The sequence below is a fragment of the Cervus canadensis genome, chromosome 3 (genome assembly GCF_019320065.1).
Source record: "Cervus canadensis isolate Bull #8, Minnesota chromosome 3, ASM1932006v1, whole genome shotgun sequence".
NCBI lineage: Eukaryota > Metazoa > Chordata > Mammalia > Artiodactyla > Cervidae > Cervus > Cervus canadensis.
Window position 1 is genome coordinate 7009252 of NC_057388.1, and position 20618 is coordinate 7029869.

The window sequence follows — 20618 nt, forward strand, 5'->3', positions numbered from 1 at the left end:
TGTAGTGTGTGATTCGTGAAACAACACATTAACAAAATGAATTTTAAAAGCATATGATCATCTCAATAGATAAAATCCAACATCCATTCATGATAAAACTCTCAACAAACAGTGTATAGAGGAAACATATTCAACATAATAAAGGCCATATATAAACGCCTATAGCTAAAATGTGCAATGGTGAAAAACTGAAAGCTTTTCTACTAAGATTCTGCCAATATAAAATTCTATAAAATACAAATGTGACAGAAACCAGATGAGTGGTTGTCTGAAGATAGGGAAGGTAGGGGTGAAAGGAGAAGTACAAAGAGATATAAGGGAACTTTTTGAGATGGTGAATATTTTTGTTATTTTATGGTGAATAGTTTCACAGGTATATGCCAAAACTCATCAGACTGTACATTTGTTTTATTATTATTTTATTATTTTTAAAATATGGAGTGCTCCACAAATTCGTGTCATGCCTGCACAGGGCTCATGCTAATCCTCTCTGTATTGTTCCGATTTTAGTATATGTGCTGCTGAAAGGATCACAAACTGTAAATTTAAATATGCACAGTTTATTGTATATCAATACACCTCAACTGGCTGTTGAAAAATAATGCCACCTTTCATTCTCAAAAATATTTCAGCTTAGGGAATTCCCTGGTAGTCCAGAGCTTAGGATTTGACACCCTCACGGCCGGAGCCCCAGTTTGATCGCAGGTGCTGTGCCAAGTACATTTAAAAAAAGAGAAAATACCTGAGCTTAAATGTTGGTCATACTCTATTCCTTAGTCTGGGTACTGATTTTATAGATTTTTTAATCTGGTTGTTTCATAATAAATCTATTTCATAGATATATTCTGTTTTTGAAAATCCACTTATGATATGTACACTTTTCTATATATGTATTAAACTTCAAGCAAAACTTCCCCCATAAAAGGACCTGAAAGAATTTCTGCGGGAAACATTCAGAAAGTGTCCCAGCTGGACAATAAGTTATAGGCCGACCCTATCCTTTGTCTGGAGAAGGAAATGGCAACCCACTCCAGTATTCTGGCCTAGAGAATTCCACGGACAGAGGAGCCTGGCAGGCTACAGGCCATGGGGTCGCAAGAGTTGGACACCACTTAGCGACTAAAGAGAGAGAGAGATTCTTTGTATTTTTATTTTTTCTACTGTAGAGAAAAGAAAAGTAAGATTTAGGAACAGCTTTCAAAAAAGCCACAGAAATAGTCAATATTTCAGTGTAGACTTCGCTAGGTTTTTGTTTCCTGAAAAATCTAGGTACTTTCCTGTGTCTTTCAGCCCAGTGATAGAACTGGCTTATCCTTAATGAAGGTTTGTTATGTTAAATAATAATTAGCCTTATTTTTTTCATAGTCACTACTTATATACATTTATATCATAATGCTTGATGATTTACATTATATTCCTTCAGAGCTGAAGAAAAATATTCATTTCAATTTTTATAGCAGGGTTTGGAACACAAGGCAACTGACCCCTGTCAGTTGTACAACAGTACCGGTATGGTTGTCAAGACAAGGAACTGTAATTTGAAAGGATTTTAAGGAAATGAGACCTCCCTACTAGTGGAGAATGTAACTCTGATTATAGAATGAAATGACTAGTAGAGAAAATAATACATTCACTGCATTTCGAGATACAGTGAACACGTAAGGAAAAGCTCCACGCACTGATGTGGATTCTCACGTATCTTGGTGGCTCCACGTGTGCTGTGTGTTCCGTCGTGTCTGACTCTTTGTGGCCCTTTGGACTGTAGCCCACCAGGCTCCTCTGTCCATGGGATTCTCCAGGCAAGAAAACTGGAGTGGGCTGCCACTTCCTCCTCCAGGGAGCTTCCTGACGCAGGGATTGAAGTCTCCTGTCTCTCCTGCGTTACAAGCAGATTCTTACCCGCTGAGTCATTGAGGAAACCCTCTTGGTGGCTGTAACTCAGTGTAAATCTTTTCTCTTGGAAGATCTGTGATTACCAGGGTGAAAAAAAAGAAAGAAAGCAAGAAACAAGTTTTGGTATCAAATAGCAATTTCATTAATATTATAAAATAATTAAACTGACTTAAGGAATATGGTTTATAGTGTTTGTAATAAACACTCCCCAAAGATTGTTATATTAGTATGATGCTTTGCATACGGTAGACCCTGAAAGTGGTATACACTAATTTTAGTTCACAGCCAGTTTAGGGAAAATGTAGGGAAGGAGAAAGTGGGGAGGCAGACAGGAGAGAAGAAAAAAGAATTATTTGGTTATTTTTGGCTGTCCTGGGTCTTTACTGCTTCGGTTGGGCTTCCTCTCGTTGGGTGGAGTGGGACGCCTCTGTTGTGGTGTGTGGGCTTCTCACTACAGTGGCTCCTCTTGTTGCAGAGCATGTGCTCTAGGTGCATAGGTTCAGTAGCCACGGCGCTCGGGCTGAGCTGCCCCATGGCCTGTGGGGTCCTCCCAGACCAGGGATCGAACTCCTGTCACCTGCATTGGCAGGTGGATACTTAACCACGGGACCACTAGTGAAGTCCGAAGAGGAAAACTTTAGGTGCAACAGAGCAAGAGACAGCAAAGAAATGCTCTGCAGGTTCTAAAATAAATCATTTCCAGTGACCTTCAGCTGTTGCTTGAGGCTTGGGGTGCCTAATAGATTTTAGAAGATTTTTTTGGTTGCCTACTCAATATTTATTTCTCTGCACACATGTGCTAAAATGACCCAGGTTTTGTTCAAATAGCTACCCTCCTCCATGTGACCACGTGCTAGTAAGAGGCTGGCCCTATTCCAGCCCAAGAAGGTAAATCTTAATGGCTCAACGGCACTCTCATTTTACTTGCCATTGTTTAGGAAGGATACATGACCCACTTCTGACCAATCAGAAATGAGATATCTGCTGGACTCCTCTAAGAAAGGCTTTCTGACTCTTAAAGACACCTTCCTCATTTTCTGTTGGGCAATATTATATCTAGCTGTGATTCCCAGAGCTGCTCCATCTACTTTCCAATCATTGAGATAAGCAGGTGAAAAAAGTGAATACCTTGAAGGAGGCAGACCTGGCAACTGGAAAGAACCCAGGTCTTCAGTGATGTCCTTGAGCCACTCATTTATCCAACCTTGGGGTTGCTACTAACCAGCCAAGGGATCTGGGCCTCAGCTTCCTCAACTATAAGATGAGGAAGATGATTTTTCAGCCCATCCATCTGAGACCATTCTGCTCTATCACCATCCCATGCTTCTTGCAATCCACTAACCATGACACTGAAGTTACTGCGTCCCTCTTGCTGGTGAAAATACATAATCCGGAGAATGAAAACATCATTGAGCTCTAATGTGATTTTCAGTGTAGTTTCTAGAAGCATGAGTTTTAAAAGATGCCTGGGGCTAAGTTATTAAAAGATTTCCAGGCATTTCAAAAGTTGATATGTGCCCCATGTTGATATAATGTGAGAAATAATTGGTAAGAAAGTTGAGTAAGTGCCAAGCAGCAGAATCTAGACTGGGAGTCCCAGCATTCCAGTACTGGCCTATCTCTTTTGCTTTCTGTGGTATTGCTGCTGCTCCTGTTGACTTACATCCAGTATTTCTAAGCCATTTTCTCCTTGTTAATGATGTTTCAAAATTGCCTAACCTTGCAATAATTTTGAAGGCAATAAAAAAGGATTCTTGCATCACATTGGGTTTTAAGCCAACTGATCTCCAAGGCCTTGTCCCATTCTTGAGAGTTCCTGAGAAGTAAACATTTTCTCCAGTGGAATTTTTTTCTGTTTTCAAAAACAACTATTAACATTTCCCAGTTATTGATAGAAATTTTAAGTTAACCCATCTCAAGCCAATTTTATATGTAGACAAAGAAGTGGTGATTTTCAGGTCTTTCAGGATATTCCCATTATCTAGTACTTGCCTTTGAAATGCCTTTGTAAGGCAGTTAACTATATGAAAAGTTCTCCTCCTCTGTAAAGAAAAGATGGACAAGAGAGCTTTCCAAATATTTTTCTAGGCTCAAGTTTCTCTGAGTCAGTATGATATGAATTAGGACATCAGTAAAGTCTATCTTACTTTCTTCCATATAAATCATATATTTGGTTAGTCCCCATAATATACGAGTTGTGTGTTTGTGCTGAGTCTCTCAGTCATGTCTGAATCTTTGCAGCACCATCGCCTATAGTCTGCCAAGCTCCTCTGTCCATGGGGATTCTCCAGGCAAGAATACTGGAGTGGGTTGCCATGCCCTCCTCCAGGGCATCTTCCCAACCCAGGGATTGAACCCAGGTCCCCTGTATTGCAGGCAGATTCTTTACCATTTGAGCCACCAGGGAAGTCCATGAATACTGGAGTGGGTAGCCTATCCTTCTCCAGGGGATCTTCCCGACCCAGGAATTGAACCAGGGTAACCTGCATTGCAGGCAGATTCTTTACCAGCTGAGCCACCAGGGAAGCCCAATATATGAGTTACTATAATTTTATTTTGGGCTTTCCCAGTGACTCAGCAGTAAAGAATCCGCTCACAGTGCAGGAGACCCAGGTTCGATTCCTGGGTCAGGAAGATCTCCTGAAGAAGGAATGGCAACCCACTCCAGTACTCTTGCCTGGGAGATCCCACAGACAGAGTCTGGTGAGCTACAGTCCCTGGGGTCGCAAAGAGTTGGACATGACTGAGTGACTAACACTTTGACTTTTGGACAAATATACTCTCATAATGACCTTGAAGGCAAGGTTCAAATCCTCAGACTCTTCATATTTCTGCTCTGAAACACAGTTGGATGAAAAGATCTGCACACCATGGTCCAACTCCTTCTCTCCTTACTCTTGCCTCAATTCTGTGCCAGAAGGGGCCTCATAAGACATGTAAGAGAAGCCCAGCCTGCTCATCTAAATTCCATATGCGTCATCTGCAAGCAGCTCACTCTCGAGCCTGAAGATGTGAAGTTGTCAGCTTCGCTCACCTTCAGGGGGATGGACTAAAGCAGAGTTCCCCTCAGGACTGAGAGCTAGCTTGCAGATTTGGGGCAGGGAATCCTTGGGTCTGTGGTACCCAGAGTGTGATCTAGAGGGATGTGAGAAGCTTCTAGGGGAGTGTGTGCCTTTGGCTGCTGAGGCTCTTTGCCTCGTAGGGAAGGGCATGGCTGAAGGAGATCCAGAGAAGAACTCCCTAGAGTACAGGGTCCTATGAGCTGGGGTGGGGGAGAGGGGTGGGTCCCATTTCATGGGACTGAAGGATGGCAATGCTTCAGGAAGCTGTCTCACAACCATAAAGGTAGGATGTGTCTTAAATCCAACACATCAGAGACTTCCCTGGTGGTCCAGTGGTTAAGACTTGGCCTTCTAATGCAGGGGGCATGAGTTCAATCCCTGGTTGGGGAGCTAAGAGCCTACATTCCTTACAGCCAAAAAAATATGAGAGAAGGAATATTGTAACAAATTCGATAAAGACCTTTGAAAAATGGTCCACATCCAAAAAAATTAAAAAAAAAAATCCTACATATCAGAGAAGAACCAAGCCAAACCAAAAGGTGGAGCGAACCAGATTATGGTTATATCATGTAAGTTTCCACATAAGCCACACCTACACTCTCCTGGGACTGTCCAGTTTATGAGCTGATTCATCTGGGTTTTGCTCAAACCAATCTGGGGTAAGGTTTCTATTATTTGCGACTGAAAGAATCATGTCTGGTAGATTTCTTGATGGTATTGTGTGAATGACTCATGTCTGGTCTGCTCCATTTCCTAAGGCTGTGGATTAACCTTGATCCAAACAATCTCCACAAATGAGAGAGCTGCCCCATCTCCCTCCCGTGCATCTTGGTGGAACAGGGCTCTACATCCAGTGTAAATCCTCTTCTTCATCAGCTCTATTCTGCCTGGGTACCAACCTGCCTCTTACATGTGTCCTCCTAGTTTCCAAGGGGAATGAGCTATAAACTGCCAAACAATGATCCATTCTTAAAAGTATTGGTAAATTTATAACCCCCAGCAGATGGGCCAACTGAAAATATGCTATAGTGTGATAGATGTCAGAGAGAGACTCAAATAATGTCATGAACTCTATATTCTTGAAAGCATCAATTCTTCATCATCAGCTTCTTCAGAAAGAGTACTCTAAACATGTGGGATAGAAATACACCTACTTTGAAAACTGGTTCTTCTGTTTATTGACAACTGCTGTTTAAGATGTGTGTATGTGTGCAGGGCTTCCAATGTGGCATTAGTGTAAAGACCCCCCTGCCAATGCAGGAGACCCAGAAGACATGACTTCTATCTTTGGGTTGGGAAGATCTGTTGGAGTAGGAAGTGGCACCCCACTCCAGTAGTCTTGCCTGGAAAATTCCATGGGCAAAGGGACCTGGCAGGCTACAGTCCACAGGGCTGCAAAGAGTCAGACACAACTGAGCGGCTGAGCACACACACATGAAAGAACTTTGCTTCTCATTCCCCATTGCCAATGGTCTGCCTTATTTCAGTACCAATCAATAAAGGTTCAGCTCAGGTACCCTAGGGCTTTCCTGGTGGCTCAGTTGGTAAAGGATCCACCTGCTATGCAGGAGACCCAGGTTCTATTCCTGGGTCGGGAAAATTCCCTGCAGAAGGAAATGGCAACCCACTCCAGTATTTTTGCCTGGAGAATCCCATGGACAGAGGAGCTTGGTGGACTACAGTCCATGGGTTGCAAGAGTCTGACATGACTTAGCAATTACACCACCACCAGCAGATACTTTAAATCCCAGAAATTAACTGGAGGTCACAGGGAATACTACATGAAAACAGAGCTTTATCAACTTCAGTTGACTTGGTTCTCTAGAAAATCGTACCCTAATCATCATCATCCCCTGATGAAGTGTGTGATTTTTTTTTAAAGGTAAAATGTCTCTAGCTTTAAACAATTAAAGCTTAAAAAAAAAAGAGCAAATAAATCGGTATGAAATATCATTAGTCTTGTCAGTGAAGTTATAAAAATACAGTGCCACTTAAGTCTTATAAACTCTTGAAACTGTCTAGAAGTTCACACTCAGTATTACATAAAAATGCACAACGAGATGATTTTAAAAAATAAAACCACCTCATAAATACAATTAAAATTGCCTTGAGTAAAATTCTTAGGTATAGATTCTTAAGTGGAATCTAAATAGGACTTCACTTTTTCTTTTCTAAAATGAAGATAGTGTTTTCCCCATGTGTTGCCTGCAGGCGTTGTAAATGTAGACTGCCTTCTCCCACCTTCTATGCTTTTTGCTTTTTTTAAACACTCTCAGAACAGTCAGTAAGATTTACCCTCTTCTGGTTATATCTTTTTTAAACTTTTTATTTTCTATTGGAGTATATCTGATTAACAGTGTTGTGACAGTATTAGGTGAACGGCAGAGGGACTCAGCCATACATACACAGGGATCCATTCTCCCCCAAACTCCCCTCCCATCCAGGCTGCCCCATAACATGGGGCAGAGTTTCCGGTGCTATACAGTAAGTCCTTGTTGGTTATCCGTGTACGTATCCATCCTTAACTCCCTAACTATCTCACCTTCTGTTTTTGATCTAAGTTAACAGAACTGCAAGCTCAATTCATTTTTCTTCAATTTAATATTTCTTTGGTTTATGATAAAATGATTAATTTGTAAGCAAGATCTTTTAGAATGCCCAGCTCATGTTCATTTTGTTTCAAATCACAATTTATTGAAAAAAAAAATAGGAAGACAATGATGCAATTTTTTTTAAGTATTTATATTCAGCTACCAGAAGTGTGTGCTTTTTCTAACAAAGAAAAATGTCAAGGATGAGAATTCATACATGTGGATTTTTTTAAGTGAACACGATAACATAACCTTTTGCGGGTGTTAGCCCAAACACAGATCATCTCCAGTTCTCCAAGAATCAAGGTCCCCTGCTCCTGTAGATGGAGGATATGTCTACTCTATATACAACATGCCTTACCACTACCACTTCCACCTTTGACCCCAGAGAGCAAGAGAGGAGGAAGGGGACAGGGGTGGGAATAAAGCTGAATAAAGGGACAGCGATGAGAGAGCAAGAGAGTCCAGAGGGACACACACATCGCGAAAGAGTGATGGTGAAGACCTTGGTCACCAGAGGCCACCTTTAGTTTCCGCCTGTTTACTCTGAGAGACTCCCTGTAACTTTCCAGTAAAATATGTTTTTTGTTTACTCTTTAGGTTTTTAATGCTTTAAGTGAAAGTTCTTAACAAACACCTACTTTATAAAAGTCTGTCTTCTAACTTGAGTATAGTCATGGATTTTTAGCTCATTAAACTCTAAAGCAAATCTGAAGAGTGACTTTTTTGGTCCCAACACATCTTGAAATGCTACGATTACTGTCACTTGAATGAGGATTTGCTCCTCTGCTACATAAGAAAGTTCTATTTAAAGCAGTCATTTTTATCCTGGATAATATGAGTGGTACAATTTGCAATGTTCTTGAGGATTTTAAAATAAAGATTTTTTCCTCTAAATATCTCAGTGGTAATTAGATTTCTGATCAATTGCTGAGTCCACAAGTGACTCAAATCTTTGGCAAACTTGAAACTATTGAACTTTACTTTTTAGTTCTAATGGTCTTTTTTTACTTTTTATTTAAGTGATTCTAGTACACATTGAAATTGTCCTTGAGTAAAAGAAAAGTTTTCTATCTACCTGTCTTTTGCTAACTTTGATTAATGCCCCAGGCCTTCTCTTATTTTTTTTTTAAAAAAAGCTTTTATGAAAATCTCTCTATGATTTATATATTTGTATTAGTTGGCTGGGGCTGCCATAACAAAGAACCACAGACTGGGTGGCTTAAACAACAAAAATATGTTTTCTCAAAATGCTGGAGGCTAGAATTCTGAAATGAAGGTGTCCGTGGGGTCGGTTTTTTCTGAGGCTTGTCTCCTTGGCTTGTAGGTAGTACAGATGGCTGTTCTCTCTCTACGTCTTTGTATGGTCTTTCCACTGGGCTAGTGTCCAAATGGCCTCTTAGAATGACCATCAGTCATTTTGGATCAAAGCTCACCCTAATGACCTCATTTAACGTTAACTATATCTTTAAAGACTCTTTTTTTCAAACACAGCCACTTTCTGCAGCACTTGAGGGTTAGGACTTGAACATACTAATTTTGAGGGGGGGACACAATTCAGCTAATAACAGCATTTAACCAATATATTTTGAGTGCCAAACATAAGCTGTTCTAAAGGTTGGGGACAACTATGAAAAAGAGAACTCTTCCCACCCACCCTTGTAAAGGTCCAGTCTTGAAGGGTACATTCTATCTACAATGCTATGTGAGCCTCTGTGACAGACCCCAGAGTGGAAGAGATGGAACTTTCTCAGAACTGTCTGAGTGGGACAGCGGGGCCCACAAGACGGTTGTGCATCTTGACTTGACATCCCCTCTGGTCACAGAGCAGCTTCCTGGCTCTCAAGCCCTGTGGCAGGGGAAAAGGGAAAGGCACACTCCTGTTAAGAGTTTGACTTCGAGTTTTTACTTACTATTTCTGGTCTAAAGAAAGTCAGAAATCCACAGGTGGCAGCAAAGAAGGTTGAAAAATCAAAGTGGTTGAAAAACTAGGTGGTCATGCAGGCGTGGCTGCTCAGTCGCTTCAGTTGTATCTGACTCATTTACGACTCCATGGACCATAGCCTGCCAGGCTCCTCTGTCCATGGGGTTTCCAAGGCAAGAATACTAGATGGGGTTGCCATTTCCTCCTCCAGGGGGTCTTCCTGACCTAGGGATCGAATCTGCGTCTGCAGCATTGCGGGTGGATTCTTTACCCATTGAGCCTCTTGGGAAGCCCCTAAGTAGTCAAGAGTCCAGCTAAACATGATTTCCTGTGAATAAAAGGGCATATGGGTATTAGAAGCTGATTACTGAGGACAGAGACGATAACACAGGCAATGATTTTCTAGAGTATAGTAAGTTAGAAAGGGCTAGTATGGACAGAAGCAGAAAAGGCTGTTACAAAGAAAGAGATGGAAAAAACCAGAGAAGTTCAGAAAAGTGGACACCAGAGACCAAAGAGCAGCCAGGGCAAATGAGAAGTCGTCTGGGTGCCCAAGGCTTTATGAGATTCTGGTTCTTACCCCTTATATTATGGGAACGCTTTCTTGTGTCCTTATATTTAAAAATTTTAATTTGCATTTTTCTGATTACTAGGAAGTGATTCATTATATGTTTACTAGCCATTTGCTTTATTTTCTTCTGAATGGCCTACTCATATTCTTTGTCCATTTTTTTTTAAAAATCATGTTCTATTTGCTTGTTTACTTTATCTGTGGTTGTGCTGGGTCTTCCCTGCGGGGCGAGGGTCTTCCCTCGTGGTGGTGAGTGGGGCTCCTCTCGTGGCAGAGCAGAGTCTCACTGTGGTGGCCGCTCTTGTGGAGCACGGACTCCAGGGCAGGCAGACTTCAGTAGCTGTGGGGCACAGACATGGTTGCCCCTCAGCATGTGGAATCTTCCTGGACCAGGGATCAAGCTGCTGTCCCTTGAATTGCAAAGAGGATTCTTAACCACGGCACAGACAACTGGGGAAGCCCTGTTTCTTATTTTTTAGTCCTAACTTCCTTGTAAATTCAGGTTTTAATTTCTTTTCACACTGGCTTTCCTGTTTACAACGCCCAGTTAGCTGCCAAACAAGTACTTTCAACCAACAATTCAGAAAACTAGGTCTCATTGCTTATTCTTACTGGAGAGTAATTGCCAAAATAGAAAATGGGAAAGAAGTCAGCTCCACAATTCCTTGATAACATGTACTGGTATTTTAACTGAGTATTAGTAACCACAAAATATATATAATATATATTTATATATATATATATAAAATATACAACCACATAATATATAACCACTCTAGTCAAGATTTAATATATATATAGCCACAAAAATATATAACCAGAAAAGAAGATATGTATGGTTTTTAAAAAGCATATATAAAAGATCCTGAAGATTATTGGTAGGGCTTTCTGTTAAGCCCTTCTATTTTTTAGTAAAACATTGTTTTAATGACACTGTCCTTTTAGAAAACATTTCACCCATGTTACAAATTGCTACTCCAGGATTGTATAGTTTTTTAAGCAATAAGGCTTTCCTATATGGGATGACAAACACCTGTAATACATCCCAATCAAAAGTCTTGATCTACTAGTGGTTGTTGAAAGCCATAAAGCTCAGATAATATTATACAATTTTAAAATGGAAATTCACTTATGTATTTCCAAGATAGGTTTATAAACAATGATTTGTGGAATACTTGTAGCTCAAAAGAAATATGACAGTGGAATATTACTCAGCCATAAAAAGGAACATATTTGAGTCAGTTCTAATGGATGAACATAGAGCCTATTATACAGGATGAAGTGAGTCAGAAAGAGAAAAACAAATATTTTATATTAGTACATATATATGGAATCTTTCTAGATGGTACTGGCCACATTGGAGACACAGAGAGAACAGACTAGTACACACAGTGCAAAAAGGAGAGGGGGGATGAGTAGAGAGAGTAGCATGGAAACATATACATTACCATATGTAAAACAGATAGCCAGTGGGAATTTGCTGTATGGTGTAGGGAGCTCAGACCCAGTGCTCTGTGATAACCTTAGAGGGGTGAGATAGCGAGGGAGGTGGGAGGGAGGTTTAAGAGGGAGGGGACATACGTGTACCTATGGCTGATTCATGTTGATGTATGGCAGGAACCAACACAATATTGTAAAGCAATTATCCTCCAATTAAAAATAAATTAATTGTAAAAAGTAATTATGAGATTCCAAAATATGTTCAGTCTGTTATCAGTATCAGTGAAAATTCACTAAAGACTGTTAGATTTTGCCTATGGATATTCAGACACTGGCCACCCAATATTCAAGAAGCACTGGGGTGCTTCTTAACAACACTTCAGTCTCCCTTGGGAAATGACTCCCTCTGCTGTGGAAATACTGCTGGTAAAATGGTAAATTCAAGTGCCTTCCCTCCCTCTGTGGATAAGAAAGGGGTTTTGGATGCTCTTTCACCCAGATCCTTTCACTTAGTAACCATATGAAACTAGAGGCCAGCACTCCATGTAGGCTAGGCCAATTTCAGGCTCAGTCCTGAGAATTTAAATCTTGACTAGAGTGTTAGTGAAACTGACATGGGTGGAATTTATTCATTCTTGCAACAGCACTCTGATCACTGAAATGAGGCCTAGGCTACTACAGATTTGCATAAATTCCGCAAGTTCCTATTTCCCTTTAATCTAGTACATTTGATGTCTTTTTCTTTTCATGTGGATCAGTTTAAAGTCTTTACTGAATTTGTTAAAACATTGCTTCTGTTTTATGTTTTGCTTTGTTTTGTTTTCGCCATGAAGCATGTGGGATCTTAGTTCCCTGACCAGGGCTCGAACCCACACCCACCGCATTGGAAGACGAAGCCTTAACCACTGGACTGCTCGGAGAGTCCCTGTTGTTTTTCATCTAAAAGCCCTAACTGATTCACTTTTATTACTGACTTATAATTTGACCATACTGAACTATGATGTAAGACTAGAACATACGCACACACATACCACCACCACCAACAACCTATAACCTATAATATGAAGGAATTTAGGCAGGGAATGTCAGGATGGATAAAAGGGGAGAAGTATGAATAAAGTTGCTGATGGATGGGGAAGCCTGGCGAGCTGCAGCCCATGGGATTGCAAAGAGTCAGACACGACTGAGTCACTGAACTGAACTGAACTGATGAATAAAGTAGCTACTAACTGTCCTTGAAATTTTTGAACATCTTTACAAACAGGAAACTGTGCCCAGTAGAATAGAAAAGAGGAAGTATCAAAGTATCTCAGAAAGTACCACATTCACCGAAAGGTCTACATCATTACTAACCAAAGAGAAGAAAACTAAAACTAGATATCAACTTTCCCCATATAATTAAAAGTAACCCCAAATAGCAATGCTGTTGAGATGGCAATTAGATGGGCATTTTCATAGACTTCTGGTGAGTCTATAACTGGTTATGAGTTTTCAGGAACACAATCTGGTGACGTGTAACAAGAACCATCAGGATACTCATATACTGGACTAGTCAGAACTATGAGTGCTACAGAGTGTGGGACTGATTACATGCAGAGACCTTCCACAACCGTGGGGAAGGCTGGGGGAGTGAAGCCCTGACAGAGACACTAACCAGTCCACAGGGCGGGTGAACACGGTGGAGCAGATCCGAGACACTGTTGTGGACATTCAAATGGGGATTCGGACCTGTTGGGAGATCTCTGGGAGGCCACTGTCTTGGGGATCCACAGCCAGGGTTTGGGCAGCCAGTCTAGGACCCCTGTCCATCCACAGGGCCAGACGTCAGGAAAAAGGACTGATTCCAAGAGAAGAGTGAGGACATCCTGGAACTCACCAGGCAGCTCAGCTTCTGAGGACAAAGACCTCCAAAGAGGAAGCAAAGCTGCTGCCAAACCCCACCCTCAGTTCCTCTCTTGGCCAATTCTACCTCCAAGTGTGCAGGTAAAGGAATTCTGCGGACTGTAGTTCCCAGCACCACCAAGTTGAAATTAGAATAATCCGGCACTTGTATCTTCTGATCCTATAGTTTCATTCCCCATATAGGAATGGATCCTAATAAGTTGGGAACTGCAGCCAAAGATCAAATAAAACTAACTATAGTTACCACACGTAAAATAGAGAACACGGGAAATAAGTTAAATTCCCAGTAATAGGATTGGACACTACTTAGCGACTGAACAAAAACAAAAATAGGAGAATGGTAAAATAAACTAAGGTAAGACACAGACAAGAGTTTCATGTTGTTTAATCACTAAGTCATGTCCAACTCTTTATGACCTCATAAACTGTAGCCCGCCAGGCTACTCTGTCCGTGGGATTTCCCAAGCAAGAATACCGGAGTGGGTTGCCATGTACTCCTTCAGGAAATCGTCCCAACTCAGGGATTGAACCCAGGTCTCCCACATTGCAGGCAGATTCTTTACCATCTGAGCCACTAGGGAAGCCCCAAGCATTTCATGAATTCACTTAAAAGTTGTTTCTTATGACTTTTAATGATATGATTATGTCCTTGTGATGTGGAATGAAAAAAGCAGACCCAAAAGTATACCTGCATTAGAATTATGATTTTAGAAATACATTCATAGGTTTGATTTTCTTTTTAATACTTTCATATACCCTTCCCTATTCATTCTTCACAAAGCAACCCAAGTCATCTTTTCTTAAGAAAGAATTTTATCGAAATATGTGTAATTTACAATTGTGTTAGTTTCAAGCATAAAGCAAAGTGATTCAGATATATATATATGTATTCTGTTCTATTATAGATTATTGTAAGATATTGAATACAGTCCCCTGTGCTATACAGAAGGTCCTTGTAAGTTATCTATTTTATATATAGTTGAGTATATATTTTAATTCCAGAGTTATACCTTCTCAATTCCCCAAAGTCATCCTTTAAAAATGTGGACCAGACTTCCCTGGTGGTCCAGTGACTGAGAATCTGCCAGCATCAGGGTCTTTTCCAATGAGTCAGCTCTTCACATCAGGTCGCCAAAGTACTGGAGCTTCAGCTTCTGCATCTGTCCTTCCAATGAATATTCAGGTTGATTTCCTTTAGGATGGACTTAGTCTCTCTCAGTTGTCATATCCAGTGATTATCCAGGCCTACTGTTGTTGCTCTCAGTATCTATTTGGCTGTGCTGGGTCTTAGTTGTGACATGTGGGATCTCTTTCCCCAGCCAGGGGTGGAACCCAGGCCCCCTGCCCTGAGAGCTTGAAGTCTTAGCCCCTGGACCACCAGGGAGTCCCCCGGCCGATTCTGGTTGCTCTGTTCTTCTTACAGGGCTTCCCTGGTGGCTCAGCTGGTAAAGAATCCACCTGCGATGCAGGAGACCTGGGTTAGATCTCTGTGTTGGGAAGATCTCCTGGAGGAGGGCCCACTCCAGTATTCTTGCCTGGAGAATCCCCACGGACAGAGGAGCCTGACGGGCTACAGTCCTTGGGGTTGCAAAGAGTTGGCATGACTGAACGACTAAGCACAGCACATTCTTCTTACAAGATCTAGGTAGGAGTTTCCATTCTACAGAAGAGATGTGACTAAATCTCTGTAAAAAGCACAGGAATCTGGAAAGCATTCTCCCGTATAAATCATGTCATGCATAGCAGGCAGTGGGAAAAACCCATTATATCATGATGACGCTGTGAAACTCCCAGAGTGCATGAGTTCAGGTCCCATTTAGGGTACAGCTGCCTCCCCTTCTAGCTCAGGGGTTCAGTCACCCCAGCACCTCAGCACCTCGGGTCTGCTTTATCAACACCACCCACCCACTGACAAGTCTACCTCTTCACATCCCTCAGGCCCTGCTGCCCCAGTCCGACCCTGACAAGACCCACGTGTCAACCATGCTTACTGGCTCATCCTAAACCTCCTTGTTTCGCTCCCTTTCTTTCACTGCCTGTCTGAGAAACTCTCAACTCTGGAGAAATCCAACGGCCCGTCTTCTCTCTGTGTTCATATCTTGGCTTTAAGCTGTCTCTGGAGTAGGAAAATTTTATCTCCTGCCTTATGATGCCTCTTTATGTTCCCATCTTTGGATGTCCTTTGTTCACAAAATCCTTGAATATAAAACAACTGGTGAGTCAACGCTGAGTGATTTGGAGCCTGAATATTTTCACTTTTTCAGTATTGAAATATTTTCATATTTCACTTTCATGATCCAGCAACACGTGCACACACGGGTGAGAGAAAGGGCTGTGCATGTCAGCTTTTATCAGAGCCTTCCCTCCACCGATGCAGCGGCCGAGCATCAGTCAGGCGTGGTTCGCTCACTGGGCAGAGAGCAAAAGGCTGACAGCTACTCCCTGTCTCTGGCCTCCCTAGACTGGCAGGCCTCCAGTCTAGGGAAATTTTCTCATTCTTCTTAGAATGGGGCTAGTTCTTTTTTTTTTTTTTTTTTTCATTCTTGACTTCATTTACTTATTTTTAAATTTATGTGTTTATTCATTTTTGGTTGTGCTGGGTCTTCACTGCTGGGTAGGCCTTTCTCCCTCTGTGGCAAGGAGGGGGCTACTCCCTAGCTGCAGTGTGCCTGCCTCTCATTGCGGTGGCTTCCTCTGTTTCGGAGCATGGGCTCTAGGGCAGGTAGGCTTCAGTAGTTGCAGCTCACAGGCGTAGTTGCTCCAAGGCGTGTGCGATCTTCCCGGACCAGGGATGGATCCTGTGTCTCCTGCGTTGGCAGGTGGATTCTCTACTGCTGAGCCACCAGGGAAGCCCAGAAAAGGACTAGTTTTATATATAGGAAATGAAAGCATCAGAATAGAGCTTCAATTAGGTCTTATTAAAAAGGTGAAGTTAACAGGTGAACCTATTTCTCAAAAATTCATTTTGGGGACATTTCATTTAAAAAAAAGATCTTCTCCAAAGCAATCAATGAGAAGTTTCTAACACTCTCCTGTTGTTGTTGGATTTAACCATCTTTAGCAAGCATGAACTCCAGTGAAGGCAGACGAATAGACAACTTTATGGCATATAACTTAGCAACCTGGCCTATTTTGTGCTAACCTGACTCTCCATGAATTTCGCAGCAAATGAAACTCTGTGTGACAGGTTCCTTTAGATTCTGACACTGACAGCTACTTTGTTCAATTTTATGGTTATATAAATTTTGGTGTCAGCTTCAGCAATTTTTCATGCTTTCCATGTCACCCTAAGGGAAAATGGGCAATCATCAGAAAGTAGCCATGGAGAACTTCCACTTCCCTTACTAAGTGTTGCCGGAGAAAAATCACCCTTCTGGGCAGATTGATTTGGCTATAAATTTGTGGATACCTCCTTCAGCTGGGCTTGTAACATTCCTACTCAGTCCTCTGTTTCCCAGCTCACTTCTCTATCTTAGACTCAACAGGGATTGTTTCAAAGCATCTCTACTATCAAAACTCCAATTTCCTCTTGTTTCATTAAAAAAAAAAAAAAAAGACCATGTGTCTTACTTGGCATAGAAAATATAAGCCATCTGAACAGAAATCTCTCTGTTCTCACTACAATGATCCAAAACTACCCAAATCTAGATCCAAGTCTTCCCCCTTCCTTCTATTACCAGGGAAGAGCTCTCCCTTTTTTGTTGATAGTTTATTACTCTGTGACCGGCAGTCTGTAAACTGGCCCCAGTGGCTCCTACTTAGCAATATTCATCAGCTTCCCAGGTGGCTCAGGGGTAAAGAATCCGCCTACCAATGCAGGAGATGCAGGTTCCAATCCCTGGGTTGGGAAGGTCCCCTGGAAGAAGAAATGGCAACCCACTCCAGTATTCTTGCCTGGAGAATCCCGTGGACAGAGGAGCCTGGCAGGCTACAGTCCATGCAGTCGCAAGAGAGTTGGACATGACCGAGCAACTGAGCATGCATGCACACAGCCACAGTCAAGCTCTGTAAAACCCCCTCCCCTCAAATGACGGTCAGACACAGGTAACTTCTCCCCTAAAACAGAATGCAAAGTCATAGAGTGTCTCTTCTATGGCTGCTGCTGCTGCTAAGTTGCTTCAGTCGTGTCCGACTCTGTGTGATCCCATAGACGGCAGCCCACCAGGCTCCCTTGTCCCTGGGATTCTCCAGGCAAGAACACTGGAGTGGGTTGCCATTTCCTACTCCAGTGCATGAAAGTGAAAAGTGAAAGTGAAGTCACTCAGTCGTGTCCAACTCTTTGCAACCCCATGGACTGCAGCCTACGAGGCTCCTCCGTCCATGGGCTTTTCCAGGCAAGAGTACTGGAGTGGGTTGCCATTGCCTTCTCCAATGCATGAAAATGAAAAGTGAAAGTGAAGTTGCTCAGTCGTGTCCGACTCTTAGTGACCCCATGGACTGCAGCCTACCAGGCTCCTCCGTCCATGGGATTTTCCAGGCAAGAAGAGTACTGGAGTGGGTTGCCATTGCCTTATCCACTTCTATGGCTAGGTTAACAAAAATATTGTGTCTTCTGTCTTGGGTATTGTCTAGCTCTCTCTTCCTCTCTCACTGACTGGCCCTGAAGAAAGCCCTCTGGAGAGGTTTATGGGCCAAGGAAGGCCTCTGGCTGACAGGCACCAAGGGACTGAGGCTCTCAGCTCAGCAGCCTCTGAGGAGCTGAATGCTGGCAATAATGCGTAAGTACAGAAGCAGATCCTCATCCCTCCTCCCCCCGCCCCTGTTGAGTCATCTGACGAGACCACAGACCAAGCAAGTAGCCTAACAGCAACTTCTTAAAAGACCTTGAGCCCTAGCTGTGCTCTGGTTTCTGACAGACAGGAATTGTGAGATAGTAAATATTTACTGTCTTATGCTGCTAAATTTAGGGATAAGTTATTACGCAGCAATAGATAACTAATCAACCTTCATCTGTGCTCTGAATCCTTCTCACTTGCTTCTCTTTTTCCACATCTTCAAATCTTCTCTATCTACCTTCTCCGTCTTAACAAGCAATTACAAATGGAAAAACGATTTAAACAAAAGAAACCTTCAATTCCAATTTCCCTTCCAGCTACAGCTACATTCCTCCCTTCCTCTTCCGAGCCAAACTTCTTGAATTATCTCCACTCAATTTCTCTTCCCTTCATTCCCTTCTCTTCTCTTTCATCCCATTTACCTCCTATTCATTCCATTGCTATGTAGTCATTAGCTCCAAGAAAATAGAAAAGCCTCTCTCACAGTGTGGCCAATGAATGTAGTGGGAATTTTCAGACCTTGTTTTACTTGACATTTCTTAATCATTCAGTACACTTCAGTTCTCTCAAAAATGTTTTCCTTCCTTCTTCCTTTTCTGTCATAACAAATGACGCACTACCCAAGTAATACTAGCTCAAGCTAGAAGAGTGGTCGACTTGGCTCCCATCTGTTCATATACCAAATTGTTTCTCTTTTCTTAATAGCTTACAGTTCTATCTACTTTTCTCCATGCACAATGCCACAACTCTAGGACACCAGTGACTCTTACCTGTACCGATAAATGCCTTTTAACTGGTCTTTGATTCATTATTCTCTCTGAAGTATAAATGATTGTTTCAAAACACTTTCAGTTCAGTTCAGTTCAGTCGCTCAGCCGTGTCCGATGCTTTGCAACCCCATGAACTGCAGCACACCATGCCTCCCTATCCATCACCAACTCCTGGAGTCCACCCAAACCCGTGTCCATTGTGTCGGTGATGCCATCCAACCATCTCATCCTCTGTCGTCCCCTTCTCCTCCGGCCCTCAATCTTTCCCAGCATCAGGATCTTTTCAAATGAGTCAGCTCTTTGCATCAGGTGACCAAGGTATTGGAGTTTCAGCTTCAACATCAGTCCCTCCAATGAAAACCCAGGACTGATCTCCTTTAGGATGGACTGGTTGGATCTCCACACAGTCCAAGGGACTCTCAAGAGTCTGCTCAAAAGCATACATACAAGAGTCTGCTCAAAAGCATCCGTACATGACCACTGGAAAAACCATAGCCTTGACTAGACGGACCTTTGTTGGCAAAGTAATGTCTCTGCTTTTTAATATGCTGTCTAGGTTGGTCATAACTTTCCTTCCAAGGAGCAAGTGCCTTTTAATTTCATGGCTGCAATCACGATCTGCAGTGATTTTGGAGCCCAGAAAAATAAAGTCAGCCACTGTTTCCATTGTTTCCCCATCTATTTGCCATGAAGTGATGGGACTGGATGCCAAGATCTTAGTTTTCTGAATGTTGAGCTTTAAGCCAACTTTTTCACTTTCCTCTTTCACTTTCATCAAGAGGCTCTTTAGTTCTTCTTCACTTTCTGCCATAAGGGTGGTGTCATCTGCATATCTGAGGTTATTGATATTTCTCAAAACACTTTAACAATGTCAAATCTCTGCCTAAAATTCATCAATCTCAAAAGTAATCATCAATCTCTTCCCATTTGGAAAAATTCAAAGTTTTGCCTGTAGGAATTACGGCCATTTAATTTATGTCCAAATAGGACACTTTGGAGAGTGAAAGGAAGTGCTGTTAATAATTATGAAGGAATGAGTGTGTAATCTGAGACTGTCTGAGAAAATGGGGTAAGAGGTCACCCTATTTATAAAGCCCTGTGACATCTGGTCCCCGACAACCTCACAGCCCATCTCCTGTGTTACCACACACTCCAATCATTCTGAGCTTCATTCAGTTTTCTGAACTCACCATAATCTCTCTTGTTTTTGGACTTTTGGACATATTGTTGTATTTCCTTGGGAAACTTTCTACCCCTCCTGTTCTTCTGAAAACCTCCTATTCATCCATATGGACTCATCTTAAATGTCCCCTGTCTGGGGAGATCTTTCTTAACCCTTAGATTCCTCTGCTGTGGGTTCCTAAAACATACAGTACACCTCATATAATGCCTTTTCTTCCTCTGTATTTATAATTTACTTGAGGACTGACTTCCCAGTTGAACTCTAAACTCTTTAAAGGAAGAATCTTTCTCCGTTTTGTTCATAGGAAGGACGTTTATGGAAGTAAAACATTCAAAGTCCCAGTGTGGGATCTGAGAAAAACCCATTCTGGGAAATTGCATTAGAGAAGCAATAGTTAGAACTGGACATGGAACAACAGACTTTCCAAATCAGGAAAGGAGTACCTCAAGGCTGTATATTGTTACCCTGCTTATTTAACTTACATGCAGAGTACATCATGAGAAATGT

At 42.0% G+C, this 20618-nt stretch overlaps 1 non-coding gene across 1 annotated transcript; it reads right to left on the bottom strand.

The window, feature by feature from the left end:
• Positions 1–429: 429 nt before the first annotated feature.
• LOC122438989 lies at positions 430–534 on the bottom strand. Its single transcript, XR_006268732.1, has one exon. It is a non-coding gene; the product is annotated as a U6 spliceosomal RNA (small nuclear RNA).
• Between the last annotated feature and the right edge of the window lie 20084 nt (positions 535–20618).